The sequence below is a fragment of the Pelodiscus sinensis genome, chromosome 1, assembly GCF_052426305.1.
Source record: "Pelodiscus sinensis isolate ZL-2025 chromosome 1, ASM5242630v1, whole genome shotgun sequence".
Taxonomy (NCBI): Eukaryota; Metazoa; Chordata; order Testudines; family Trionychidae; genus Pelodiscus; species Pelodiscus sinensis.
Window position 1 is genome coordinate 93,889,370 of NC_143052.1, and position 14,313 is coordinate 93,903,682.

The following is a 14,313-nucleotide window of genomic DNA, read 5'->3' on the forward strand; positions in this document are numbered from 1 at the left end:
TAAGAGAGTACTTGACTACTTGATAAGCTTGCACTTATCGCAGGGGTGGGCAATAATTTTCGACAGGGGGCCACTCCAAGATTTTGGAAAATGGTTGAGGGCTGCACTCTTCAGGATATTAATGGTGGAATTCCTAGGTCTGGGATGGAGGCTAAGTGCAGAATAAGGATGTTAAGGACTAGTTGACTATCCGATAAGCAAATGCATATCAGTCAAATCAAGTTGATTCCGCGTGGCCTCGCCCCCCTTTGCTGCCTCTATTAGATAGAGGCAGCAGAGGGTGGGGGGGGAGGGTACTTCAAAGCGGCAATGCCGCACGGAGCTCATATCTGGGCTCTCTGTGGCACTGCCCCTTGGAATTTTGAGGCAGCATTTCAATCGACTACTTGACTAGTAAATTAGTCATTAGTTAACATGCTTCGTGCAGAAGGGAGCTTGGGATAAGGGATTGGGGTGCAGGAAGGAGAATGGGGTCTGGGAGGGAGTTTGGATGAAGGAGGCAGTTGTGATCTAGGTCAGGGGACAGGGATGCAGGATTTTGGGATGTGATTTGGGGCAGGAGATTGGGGTGCCAGATCTGGGAGGGGTTATGAGTGCAGGAGGGGGCAGAGGGTTTAGGTATGTGAAGGGGGGGCAGAGGGTTAAGGAAGAAAGGGAGGGGCTGGGGTGCCAGAAGCAGGCTTTGGCTGGGAGGCACTTGCCAGCAGAAACCTGAGGCAGACTGCTGCAGGCTGCTCCACATGGCTCCAGTCCAGGCATGAGAGGGAGGGGTACGGGGTTGAGGAGGAAGGGAGAAGGCTTCCTACACTGCCCTTGCACCCAGCAAAAATTCTCAGCTCCTGTTTGCCAGAAACTGAGAGATTGGCTAAGGGGAGCTAAGAGATTTTGCTGGGGGGAGGGGGGGGCGGGAACAGCATGAGAAGTCTCTCCTCCCTCTCCAGCTATCCAGAATGGAGAACAGCTGGGTTTTTAGAGTGTGAGGTGTTCTAAGGGTTCCAGCCAGGTGCCTGTGGGCCAGTTCCAGTGGCAGGGCCAGACTCTGTTCTCTGGCGGCCTCTTGCCCACCCCTGGCTTGTTGAGTACTCAGCTACTGTTCTCGCATTTCTTCCTCCCTGCTCTGTAAGGGCTCAGAGTGAGCCAGCTGGTCTGGGGCTAGCTCAACCGTGGCTCTGCTCTCTGCCCGTTCCATGCACTGGGCTGACCCTGCTCCTCCAGGTGCCCTGCTTGCACCCAGCAGGCAAGGAAGGGGCTGGGGCTGCTCAGTGCTGGGCCAGAAGCCGAGGACCAAAGCCTGGGTGGGCGGAGCGTAGCAGCCGGGTGGGCGGAGCGTAGCAACCAGGCGAGCTCAGCGCTCCAAGGCTGGGCTCGGGGAGATGCCGGCTTGCCTCACTGGCCAGACTGGTGGTGCTCTGCATGCGGGTCTCCCGTGGCGAGCCAGGCCAATGCTTTCGCCGGCGCTGCGCAGAGCCCTGGGCTGGGCAGGCAGGTGCAGTGCCTCAGGCTGGGCTGAGTACTCAGGGAGTCTGGCTATGCCCTGCAGGCACCTGGGAGGAGGCTCTGACAACTCAGCCGGTGTTGGCTGGGCTCGCTGTTCAGCTGGAGCGAGCCCAGGCTGAGCACTGCACACCAGCCTGCTGGGCTTGGGGGCAGGGACTGGAGCTCACTCGTTGCCAGGGCTTCGTCCCCAGCGGACAGGTGCTGTGTGGCTGGGCTTGGGTGTGTGCAGTTGAGCGGGGCTCCTGTGGGTGCGGGCAGCACTCTGGTTGTGGCCCAGCCTCCACTGTCATCCTGCCTTGGCCCTGCAATTCCTGGCCGGGCTTTGCCCACCCCTACCCAGCCTGTGTGGTGCATGGGTGCTGCTGCTTGGCTCTTATTACATTTAAACTGCAGAGCTGTAGTGGGGGGTAGTTCCCAGAGGCTTCCAACCCTTTCGACTGTCAACTGTAGGATTAGCTGATTTACTTGGTTCTTAACATCCCTAGCATGGATCACTTGCAGGTTTAAATTATAGTGGAAGTGACAGATTTTCTGTAACATGAAGTCATCTACATAATAATTTGAGGACTTCAGTAACTCAGCCAGAGGTTACAGTCTAGTTAGGGTGACCAAACAGCAAGTGTGAAAACTTGGAATGGGGTGGTAAGCAGTGTTCCCTCTAATTTTTTTAGGGTCATGTGTGGAATGACTTAGGTGCATCAATATGGAACAAGTCATTCTGCACGTGGACAGGTTGTTTTGGGAGTGAGGGGTCTAAATGGGGGCTCTGGACTGGGCCAGGTAGTTGGAGTGAGGGCTTTGGGGGTGTGGACTCTGGAGTCAGGCTGTGAATGAGGGGCTTGGGGTGCAGAAGGGAGTTCTCAGCTGGGGAGGTAGAGTCAAGGGAGTCAGAGTATAGGAAAGACTGCAGGTTGAGGCAGGGAATTGGGGTGCAGCAGAGGGGTGAGGGCTTTGGGCTGTGGGTTGGGGTACAGGAGGGGGTATAGGTTCTTAACTGGGAGTGAGAGCTTTGTGATAGGTCTGAGGATGAGGGATTTTAGGAGTCAGTGGGGTAGGGAGGTTTGAGGCTTGGGCAACTACCTAGTGCCTGCCTGTCCTGGGGCAACGCACTGTGCCTTGGAAGTGGTCAGCAGGTCTGGCTGGGAGGAGGGGGTGAGGCTCCACAGTGTACTGTGTGTGCTATTCTCACCCACAGGCACTGCCCCCCCCTCCCAGCTTCCTGGGCTGGGAACTGGACAGTGAGAATTCAGAGCCATTGCTCAGCATTGGGTCAGCACTCAGTGCCTGCGGCCTCTCACCTACGACCTGGCCCTGCTGCTGACTGCTTCTCTGCCAGCCCCAGCACAGAGCTGCCCTGGCCGGGCCAGCTTCATACTGGAGCTGGCAGGGAGAGGCCTCTACTGCCATGCCAGTCACTGTAGCTTTGGGGCTTGGGGAGAGCACCTGTATGGGGCTTAATAGTCAGTTTGTGGGGCTTAATAGGAAGTTGCGTGCAGCTTAGAGAACTTTGGTGGGTTACAGACATATGTATGACAAAACCCCAAATATCAGGACTGTCCATATAATAAAATCAGGACTTCTGGTCTAGGTCTATTACAGGAGTGGTGGGCAAGGTTCTGTGACCTTCAGGGTGCTGAAGACCAGACTAGATGAACATGTGGAACTTCTGGCCTTGAAGTCTGTGAAGGTGTGATGTACCAGTTTGGCTTGCAGTAAACCTTCCTTGGGGCACTGCAACAGCACAGTGACAGTCCTGCTATTGTGTGGCAAGCACCTTAGCTAGCAACACAGTAACTGTCCATGTAGACAAGAACCCCACCTGTGAAATGTACACATCCTCATGTTACATTGTTCTCCCTTGGTTCTTGTCTGCTTTTTTGTCTGATCCACTGATTATGTCTTGTCTTTTTAAGAGGGTGAGCTGTTTGGACCAAAGACTGTGTCATTTTGTATGTGTGTATGTACATGTCATTTGTACTATTCCTACCACAGAGAGGCCTTGACCAATAAGTTAATTCTAGGCCAGGGCTTAGCAACCTTTCCAAAGTGGTGTGCCAAGATTTAACCCTCCTACCCTCGGTTGTGTCGCTCTCCCAGGAGGAGGGAGGGGCTCTCTCCAGCACTTGCCCCATGGACCCCCTGGGTTAATGCAAACCTTTCTCCCGACTACCAGTTGCTAATGGAAACTCACTGTTAATTACATAATTACGCCCAGACCATTTTGCAAGTGCTGCAGCTGGGGAGAATGGTTTAATATTAAATTATTAAACAGATTAAGCATTTTAACTTTCTCATGTTAGTTGATCAAACTTCATTTTAAATAAAGTTAAACTTTATGTCCAAAGAAGGTTTCAATGTTTTCTTTAAGGCAGAGGTGGGGAGCCTTTTTTGGGTTGAGGGGTCACTGACCCACAGAAAAATCAGTTAGTGACCACACAAGTGAGCAGCAAAAAAAAAAAAATCCCCCCAAAAAACCCCAACTGTCACTTATGAGGCCCCCAAACTGAGACACCTCACTCTTCGGGCACGCCAGCCACCCACCATGGGGCGAGGGGAAGGGACAGGAGGACTGAAGTTCAGGGCTTCCCATAGGCCAGATTTACTTTTTCTGGGGTTCCGGAGTTAGTGGATTTTGTGAACCCCCTTAGGCTCTGGGATGAGAACAAAAATGAAGGGTTCACTAGGGTTGCCAGGTGGTTTCAACAAAACTACCAGACACACTTGACATTACATCACAATCTACATTACATCTTATTTAGAAAATACCAGACATTTATATTTTCTCAATTTGTTTCCCGAACAGAAAGCTCAAAGACTGGACTGTCTGGTTCAAAACAGGACACCTGGCAACCCTAGAGTTAAATGTGCGGGATAGGGCTGCAGGACAGGGTGAGGAGGGCAGGTTCTGGAAGGGAGTTTGGCAGCAGGAGAGGATCTGGGGTGGGGATACGAGAGGGGGCTGGGCGAGTAATACAGAAAAGATGAGAGGGTGAGAATGCAGCCAAATAGCTAATTGGGGAGGGAGGCAAAGAAGCAGAGAGTAAAAGGAAAGTGCATCTTCTGCAAAGTAAAAGTGTATCTCCCTCATGTCTTCCCTCTTTTCCAGCATCGCTTCCCTCAGCACTGTGATCTCCACCCCCAGACTGATCCCATGTATTGCCCCATCCACCCTCGGTGCAACACCTGCCCCCTCTCATCCTGGCCCTGCATCATTCTTCATCCCCTCTCCTGCCCACACATCCCTGTGCCCCAGCACACTCACTGGCAGGGGTGCACAGTCTCTTTGCCTGTGGGCTGCGGTTCTGGGGCTGGGTCAGGTAGAGCCTGGGGCTGCTCAGGGTTGGCTGCAGCCCAGCCATGGGCAGAGTGGTGCTGGGGAAGGGGCTCCCCGACTCCTCAAACAGTCTGTTGGGAGCAGCCCCGTGCCCTCCTGAAGCAAGAAGCCTGTAGCCAGGTTGGGGGGGGGGGGGGGGAGGTTAACACCTTAGCTGCTGGGAGCTGCACACCCAGGCTGGGCAGGGGCAGCTCCAGGGACACATGCGTGCCTCACCCCGACCTCACCTTCCAGCAGGAAGCTAGAGCTAGTGATCCAGCCTGCAGCTGCGTTGCTGAGGCTGGAGCCAAAGCACGAGCCCTGATTGCATGGGGTGGAGGGAGGGACAGGGAGGGGTGGGACTGAGCTCCCACCCTGTGTGCCATGGGAAATCGGCTCGCATGCCATGGGTTGCTGACCCCCTGTTCTAGGTACTACTATAGGGGTAGGGAACCTTTTTTGGGTCGGGCTGCTGACCCACAGAAAAATCAATCAGGCTGCACATAAGCGAGAAGTAAAGGGGGAAAAAAAACCACCCCAAACAAACCCTCACTGACGAGGCCTCCAACTGAGAAGAAGAGACCCTCCCCACCTTCCCCTTGCACACCAGAGCCTAAGGGGGCCCAGGCTAGTAGACTGTGCTCTAGCCCCACGGAGGGGCAGCAGGACAGGGAGGTAGTAGGGGGTGGGTCTAAATCTCATGGGCTGGCTGCAGGCAAGCCAGGGGCCGCAACCTGCACTGGACCTTACGTTCTTCTCCCCTGCACTACTATAATGAAAATAAAAATGATTTTAAGGAATGTTAGTTTTCTGTATAAAAATATTTTTAAAGTCCAGATTTCTGAGGACCACCCAGAGGTAACTGTATCTGAGACCCATTGGCAGAGTAGATAAAATAATGTTTTTATTTTGTGTTTTCCTTTTTTAGAATAAATCTGTTCAAATGAAATCTGAATTTACTGTAAAAATACATTAAGGCTGAACTTTATAATCTCTTGAAACATAAATAAAAAACAAACACACAGAATGCATAAGCTTATATGAAAAACTCAGTTAAAGGCTTTTTTTCTGTATAAAGAAAGAGTTGCGGGGGTGGAGGGAGAAAGCGAACATCTAACTTTTTAACTTTTCAGGCCAAGCTTTTTAAATTTGGCACAGTATGATGTGTATTAAGGGCTTGTTTTGTTTAATAAACATTTTTTATGCTGCTGAGTGTTTAATTAAATTCTAAGTACTCTCTTAATTTTGCTCATGATTTATGTCAAGTTGTATTAAGTATTTAGAAAATGAGCAATTTATCATTTAACATTTTCTGACCTACTAAAATGTGCAATTAATATCTGAAAACATTAAACTACATAAATACTCAAATGTATGGAGTTTGAGAGGTAGTAGTACTAGTTTGCAGCTGTAAAAACAACATGCAGGTTAACTGGTTAAGTCACTACAGAGGCAATTTCCCTGCCTTTGATATTCGTATCTCCATAGCAAATACTGTGAATGGAACACATCCACTCTGACTTAATTAGCTTTATTAACACTGGTCCTAAAATTGGCAGGTAACTTGTTTTGCTGTTATACCCAAAATTCTGTAACTTTCACCAGGGCTGTAAGTGACTAGTTAGTTCCCCCGCTGCCTCTATCAGGCGCAGCAGGAGGGGGTGGGGAGCAGGAGCCAGTGCTGGGCAGGGGGAGGCAGAGGTGAAGTGGGGAAACACCGTGAGCAGGGACTGAAGCAGTCCCCGCTTGCACTGGGTCCTTACTGCTGTGCCTCTGCCTTTGAAATGTAGCAAGAGCCCTTCAAGGTGCAGTCGAGAGAGCAAATGCCCCACCCCATTCACTAATCGAGTAGTTGATGGAAATTCCATCGACTACTCAATTGGCTGATTAATTGAAATTTAACATCCCTAATTTTCACTCCAATTCATCTGATGAGGGGGGTTTTATCCATGAAAGCTCATGACCTAATAAATGTGTTAACCTTTCAGGTGTCGCAGGATTGCTCATTGTTCAAATGTATGGAGTGAGTCGCTCCTCCTAGGTAACAAGAAGGTATATAATTTCTTGTGGAAAAGCTGATTGTTAATCGACATGTTTAATGGGTCTATCAACTATTGAGAATGTACCTTTTAAGTAGCTGAAGTACAGATGGAAAAGTTGATTTAACATCAATTTATTTAGGTCCAGGTTGTCAACTTGGTAATTTTTAAATCCGTAACTTAAATCGCACTGATGCAAATCCATCAACCCTGCCCGTTGGGAAGCTGTAAAGCGCCCATTTCCAATGCTATAATGCTGTCCGTTTTAGGCTATTTTCAAGAAGTCAGACCTTAGACTGATTCCTGGTGGCAGACTGAGTTTGTTTTTCCACAGAGTAATTGTAGAGAGAAATCCCACCAGCAGGAGTAGAAAGAAGAAAGGAAAGGAAACCTTTATTTTGTGGCAGGTTAATTTAAAGAAAAAAATAAATATATGGTGATGGTTTGAAGTTGCTTAGAATTTGGATTGTTGGAATGGAGGTGGATTAGTAGGCAGGGGATAGGTATGACATATGCATGAGAGGGTCTGTTTGTTCTTTGGATAGCTATGTTTGTGTGTAAACACACGTGCCCCAGTTTATAATATGGATAAGATTGAAATGTGGAATTTAACTCCATATGGGATTCTTTGTGGGTCTTCAGGTTAATACTGATGGCAAAGAATCACACAATTTCCTATTCCCTTTGCTGATTACTTCAGGAGCCAAGATGGTGATCAGGATACAGCTACTTTTGGTTCAGACAGGATAAAATGGGATATAGATACTTCTGAGGACAATTAAGTTCTGTAGGACCTAGGGCTGTCAATTTCCTAATTTCAGAAAACTACCCTTGCCCTGAATGCCCTTGTCCTGCCCCTGCTCACTCCATCCCCCCTCCTTCTGATGCTTGCTTTCCCCCACCCTCTCTCTCCTGTGCCAAGCAGGTGAATGTATTGTTGTGACAGATGTATTATGCTAAGTTCAGGTTTTTTATTACAGGATGCTAGAGCTGGAAGCAAAATAGTCAAAAAGATAATTAAAAAAAAAAGAAATTTCACAAAAATTCTTTCCCTCCTCTGTTCCCATTTTTCATAACCAGCTCCATATTTTAACTAAAACTGTTGTAATTTTGTATGTGGATTTAGGACTACACATTATCACAGCTGCAATGGATCCATTAAAGGCCCACTTCTGAAGCCAAAATACAAATTCATAAAGCACTACTGTAGAGATGCATACCTGTCCAGATTGCTATATAAATAAATCTTCAGAAACTGATTCCCATGCCTACATGCAGATACATGTGTGCATTCATGTCCTTGTTTAGTATGCACTAACACACATAATTCCACATGTATTTAGTACTGCAATTGTTGTTTAGTGCCTAGAGACCCCAATTAAGATCAGGACTTCAGGATGGTAGATTCTGGACACGCACACAGAGAATCTGCAGCAAAGAGTTTAAATTCTAATTAAACAAAGGAGGGGAGTCTACAGCAGTATATGGAGGTGAATAGGGTGTAGGGATGTGGGGTGTTAGAGATATGGGGGTGGCAGCTCTGTGAGGTGGAAAGGATGGGTGGGGGAGAGCTGTAAGGGATACAGGGATGGGTGGGTGTAGTGGGCAGGACAGGATGGGAACAGGGAGGGATGCAGTGAGGGCGATGGGGGTGCAATCCCATTCCCAGCACTCTGAGATGTTGGTATACATACCTCAAATGTCTGGGTGCCAGTGAGGGGACAACAGACAGACCACAGGGCAAGCATCACAGTTCTAGCCCTGCTCTGTGAGGAGAAGAGAGCAGTGCAGCAGCAGGAGAGGCATGCACCATGTGACCCCTCCACAGCCACCTGTTGGGTGGTGAGTGCTCACAAGTTATGCTAGTTCCTCCCCTGCCTTAGCCAATGGGAGCTGCATGTGGGGCAGGGGGAGCATGTGGATCCCCCTGGCTGCCCCTAAGGCATGGTGTGGTGACTACTAAGGAGCTTGTCAACCCTGCTGTGTGGTGCAGCAGTGCTGTCAACTGGACGGTCATCAGCCTGGTCAGCAGTGCTGAGTGGCGCCTCCAGGATCCCATTTTTAATCAGATGTTTCAGTCCAAAACTGGGACCTGGTCACCCTACCTGCTGACTGACTTGAAGTCTGGTTGGCTGCTGCCCCAGGTGTGTGCTTTCTGTAACAAATGCAGTGGGTGTGGAGCGCACATGCATACCATTTTTAGTTTAATTGTTTTGAGTTCTAAATTTGCTTTTGGTGAAAGATGCTGGTTTGATGGTGTGAGAGTGAACATTCCCCTCTTCCCAGCAGTGGTATGGGCTTGACAGCAGCAAAGTGTTACTCATTGACCTGTTCCTAAGCTCTGTAATGTTATCTTGATGTGAAATCCAAGTGGGGCCAGGGACAGGTAGTTTAATCTTTGTATAGCTGGGCAAGCTCAACCCTTGAGCAACAAAAATAAGATTTCAAAAACCAACCCCATGTAAAAAAGCTGGGCATGTTTAGTATTAAGAAAAGATTGAAGGTGGACTGGATAACAACCATCAAATACATGGTTTTTGTTTTTGGGTTGTTATAAAGAGGAAGGGGGCCAATAGTTCTCCATGTTACCTGACGGGAAGACAAGAAATTACAGGTTTAATCTGCAGCAAGGGAGATTTAGGTTAAATATTAGGAAAAACTCCCTAATTATAAATGTACATGAGTTCTGGAGTAGGCTTCCAAAGATGGTTGTGGAATTGCCATCACTGTCCAGTCTCTTCCTAAAAATCTCCAAACACCGAGCACGAATGGGCTGGGTTTACTTGGTTCTACTTCAGAACAGGGAGCTGGATTTGACTCTCTCAAGGTCCCTTCTATCCCTGTATTTCTGTCATTCTGCTTCCCCTCCCCCCACCACACACTCACCTGGAGTTTACTTTTGTTTGCTGCATACAGGTATAACCACACTGCATTGTTTCCAGCAGGATTTTTCAGTAAGATGTTGATGCAAACCAACTTTTTGTTTCTATAGTGAAGGCAAAGCCAAATACTCCTAAATTGACTTTATGCGAATATTGGATGATAACTTCAGTCGCTACCAGTTTGGTTTGTATCTAAATCAGTGCCTGAGAAGTGAAATGGTTCCTATCCTGTTCTAAAGAATAGTTTAGTGTGCAGAGGGCATTGGTGTTCAGGAGAGAGCATAGGCCTTTCCCCTCTCCATCATGCTGCTTTTAAGATTGCTACATAATTGTATTCTGAAATTCTCAGAAGTTGGCTGAAGAATCCTGTATGAAGGCTATGTAGGATGGATTACATCCCTGTCAGACCAGGGAACGCATCTGTAGGCCCCCACACCCACAACACTTATGTAGATAAATTCTTGTTAAAGAAATGGGATTTTTCCATTCACCAAGCAATGTACATATTTTTCTATTGTGTTCTTCACTCATGTTTGCAAAAACACTTTCCAGGGAGAGTGTACAGGTTGAACCTCTCTAGTTCAGCACTCTCTGGTCCAGCAGCATCCATGGTCTGGCATGATTTTTGGTTAGCTAGTTGTCCACTTATGGGTGTGGCCAAGTTTCTCATGGTCCCACAAAGTTTGTTTACAGTCCTGTCTCTCCATGTTCTGTGCTGTTCTTTAGCTCTAATTTACCCCTGAATGTCTTCCAACAGCCGAGTAAGCAGTGACAGTGTGGCTAATGCTGCTAGGCAATATTGACCTCTGATGGCTTGGCAAATTCTCTGGTTCAGCACTGATCAGTTCCCAAGGGTGCTGGACTACAGAGAGTTTCAACCTGTGCTTATGAATTGAAAACGAAGAAGGTTTTATGTAAGATTTAAAGAGGGGAAGTGCCTCAGAGGCAGGAAATATGTGAGAATTCCAGATTGGTGGACCAGAATATGTGAGAGCAGATCTGCACCTCTTCACCCTGGAGTTGTAAAGAGTTCCAGAAAAATGAGCAGAAAAGAGAAGGCAAGAATGGGGGGGTGAAGACTAAGCAGGCTTAGGGATTAGTTCTAAAGTTAAGATTGCATCCTTGTATGTATGCATTACAGTTACATTTTGATAAACAACAAGAAGTCCTGTGGTACCTTATAGACTAACATTTATTGGAGCATAAGCTTTTGTGGGCAAAGACCCACTTCGTCAGGTGCCACAGGACTTCTTGTTGCTTATGCAGATACAGACTAACACGGCTACCCTTCTGATAATTAAATTTTTAATTACTCAGCCAACTCCAATTTGTCAAATAACACACTAAAGGCTGCTCAGCTTTGGAAGCTCCGGGGGCCACAATGATACAGCACATACTGAGGGCTGCAGCTAAAGTGTGGTTACATGCAAATAGCTTCTTTCACACTGATGGGCATGAATACAAAGATTAAGGCAAGACTATACCCAGGTCCTGTTTAAGTCAGTTCTGTTGATATTAATAAAACGCAATATTTCCGATTTACACTCATGACAGCACTTTTAATGTGCAATGACTGTCCAGGAAATTAACTTCTAAAACGCACATCAACAGAAGACCATTATATTGACTTTTTTTATTTTAGCTCCCACCAGGAGCTGCAAACAAACTGGCTGCAGGGTGCATGTGGCCCGTGGGCCACGTGTTGAGTAGCCCTGCACTATAATAAACAATCCACAAGCAAGAGGTGTCTGACAAAGTGGGTTTTTACCCATGAAAACTTATGGCTAAATAAATGTGTTAGTCTAAGGTGCTACAGGACTCCTTGTTTTTACTAAATTAGACAAGATAATTTCTCTTTCTCCCTCCCCTCCCCAAGTTATGTATTCTATTAATTTTGCAGGATGCATATACTGGTTTCTTTTCTGAACCAGCAGCACACCTTTCCTTTGGTGCATTTCAGTAGAGAAAGTCAGCTATCAAGCTAACGTTCCTGAAAATTTTGGTGACCTATATATGCTATCACCATTGCACTTTTTTAGCCTGTAGTTTTTTCTGAAAACTTCCACACAGTGTGCAGCAGCGGTCAAAAAGGCAAATAGGATGTTAGGAGTTATTAAGAAAGGGATAGAAAATAAGACACAGGATATCTTGCTGCCTCTGTATAAAACTATGGTATGCAAACATCTTGAATACTGTGTAAAGATGTGGTCTCCTCACCTCAAAGATATTTTGGCCTTGGAAAGGGTTCCGAAAAGGGGCAACTAAAACGTTTAGGGGTTTGGAATGGATCCCATATGAAGAGAGGCTAAAGCAACTGGGACTTCTCAGTTTAGAAAAGAGGAGACTGAGGGGGAATATGATAGAGGTATATAAAATCATGAATGGTGTGGAGAGGGTAAATAAACTAACAAACACTTATTTATTAGTTCCCACAACAGAAGAACTAGAGGACACCAAATGAAATTAATGGGTAGCAGGTTTAAAACTAATAAAAGAAAGTTCTTCACACAGTGCATAGTCAACCTGTGGAACTCCTTGCCAGAGGAGGCTGTGAAGGCTAAGACTATAATGGGGTTTAAAGAGAAGCTAGATAATTTCATGGAGGTTAGGTCCATAAAAGGCTATTTGCCAGGGGATAGAAATGGTGTCCCTGGCCTCTGTTTGTCAAAGGCTGGAGATAGATGGCAGGAGACAAATCACTTGATCATTGTCTTCGGTCCACCCCCTCTAAGGCACCTGGTGCTGGCCACTATCTGCAGACAGGCTAATAGGCTAGATGGACCTTTGGTCTGACCCAGTACAGCCATTCTTATGTTCTTATGTAGTCAGTTCTCAAACTACCACACACTTTTCTTATAAATGACTTTCCTGGACTCTGGAATTCACAGGAAGCACACACTACTCCAAAATGTTGCATGTGTTTCTAAGCCTGTAGGAAAAAATATTACCAAATACATTTGAAAAATAGTAGGGAATACAATTATAGCACAATCTAATGCATAATCACAAGAGGGCAGTATTAAGGTTACACATACAGCCTCAGTGTGAGCATTTTCCTGACTCTTGAATGCTTAACTCTACATACAACCTTTATAGTCTGTTAGATTTTTTTTTCCTCAAAATTTCCTGTTTAAGTATTTTTTTGTTTTTATAGAAAAAGAATCAAAGGAGAATTTTCACTCTCCAGGCCTTTGAACCTCTGCTGGCTTGCAAAAAATTTAAGAAGTGTGTTTGAAGATCAGTTTTTATACAGTTTGGTTAGGTGACAGTGGAAGTCTTTGCCCCATTCCTGCATGCGTCACATGGACCACAGCCCCTGTGGCATTTTAGGAGTTCTGTAGTTTGGAAAGGTTCTTAGAATCTTCCTCATCTGCAGAGATCTGAGGTACACTGGAGCAAGGTCCCTACTTTGCAGCTTATGAAGTCAACAAACCTTCACTTGACACTTGCATGGCTTTACAAGGTCTGCAGGGGAGGCAGCCTTTCTTATTGTGGGTCTCATTTGTTTTGCTGTAGTTCAGGGGTGGCCAACCCGTTCCAGATGAAGAGCCACAATAGCAGTGGAGACAGGTGCTGTGCTGGGGGAAAATAGGTGCTGGTACATCTGCCCCAGGACATGGCTTTTTTTGGTTAACAACTTTTCCCCGGGTCTTTGCGGCCCTGACCCTTTTTGTTCACCAACTTTGCCCCAGTTCTTCACGCTGTCTCCACTGCGTGGCTCACAAAAAAAGCACTGGGAAGGGGTGAGAGGTGCAAGCTCTGGGAGGGAATTTGGGTGCAGAAAGGAGAAGAGAAGAGGATGCTGGCTCAGGGAGGGAGCTCTAGGCTGGAGAGTGTTGGGGTCGGGGGAGGATTGGGGTGCTGAGCAAGCTGCAGGCTTGTGGCTGTGAGGGTGCAGGAGTTTGGGCTGGGGTGCATGAGGGGCTCAGGGCAGGGAGGCTGGGAGTATGATGGGCTCAGGACATAGATTTGCAGTGTGTGGATGGTGCAGGAGTGTTGTGGCAGAAGACTGGGGATGTGGGGATGCAGGAGTTTGGGGATGTGAGAGGCTCAGGACAGGGGGTTCCAGTGTATGATAAACTCAGATTTGGGGTTGGGGGGTGGTATAGGAGTTATGATTCTGTGGCCAGATGGGGGCTTGGCCCCAATTGTGGGCTTGTTGGCCAGGCTTCATTTTTAAATAAAATATTATGTCGAACACAAAATGCTTCAGTATTGTCTTTATGAGAAGGGCAGGAAACCTGTTTTGAGTCAGGGGTCACTGACCCACAGAAAAGTCAGTCAGGTACACACAAGTGAGATGCAAAAAAACAACCGCTCCAAAACCCCCCGAGCCTCACTAATGTGGCCCCAATGTGCTGATGGGGACAGGGTGTTGGGGCAGGCTGCTGGGGGGGAGGGGGAGGAGGTTCTGGCCAGGAGGAGGGGACAGAGACCGCTGGGGCCAGTACCTGGGGATCCTGGGTCTCAGGCAGCACACTGCCTGCTCTTCTCCCTCCCTCCCCCCACTCCCGGCACCCCTCCCCCGGCTCAAACCCAGTCCTCCTCCTCTTCCCCAGAGCCAGGTGCATACCACCAACCG

General features: G+C 47.5%; 1 protein-coding gene across 6 annotated transcripts in view; it reads left to right on the top strand.

Annotated features, from left to right (window-relative positions):
• Window positions 1-14,313, top strand: part of TMEM184B (transmembrane protein 184B) — a 56,357-nt gene that overhangs the window by 13,615 nt on the left and 28,429 nt on the right. The window contains exon 3 of one of the 6 annotated variants that reach the window (XM_075936997.2): window positions 6,799-6,862. The exons of the other annotated variants lie outside the window; for them this stretch is intronic. The gene's annotated coding sequence lies outside the window, so the exon portion shown is untranslated. The remainder of the gene's footprint in view (window positions 1-6,798; window positions 6,863-14,313) is intronic. 6 annotated transcript variants of the gene reach the window in all.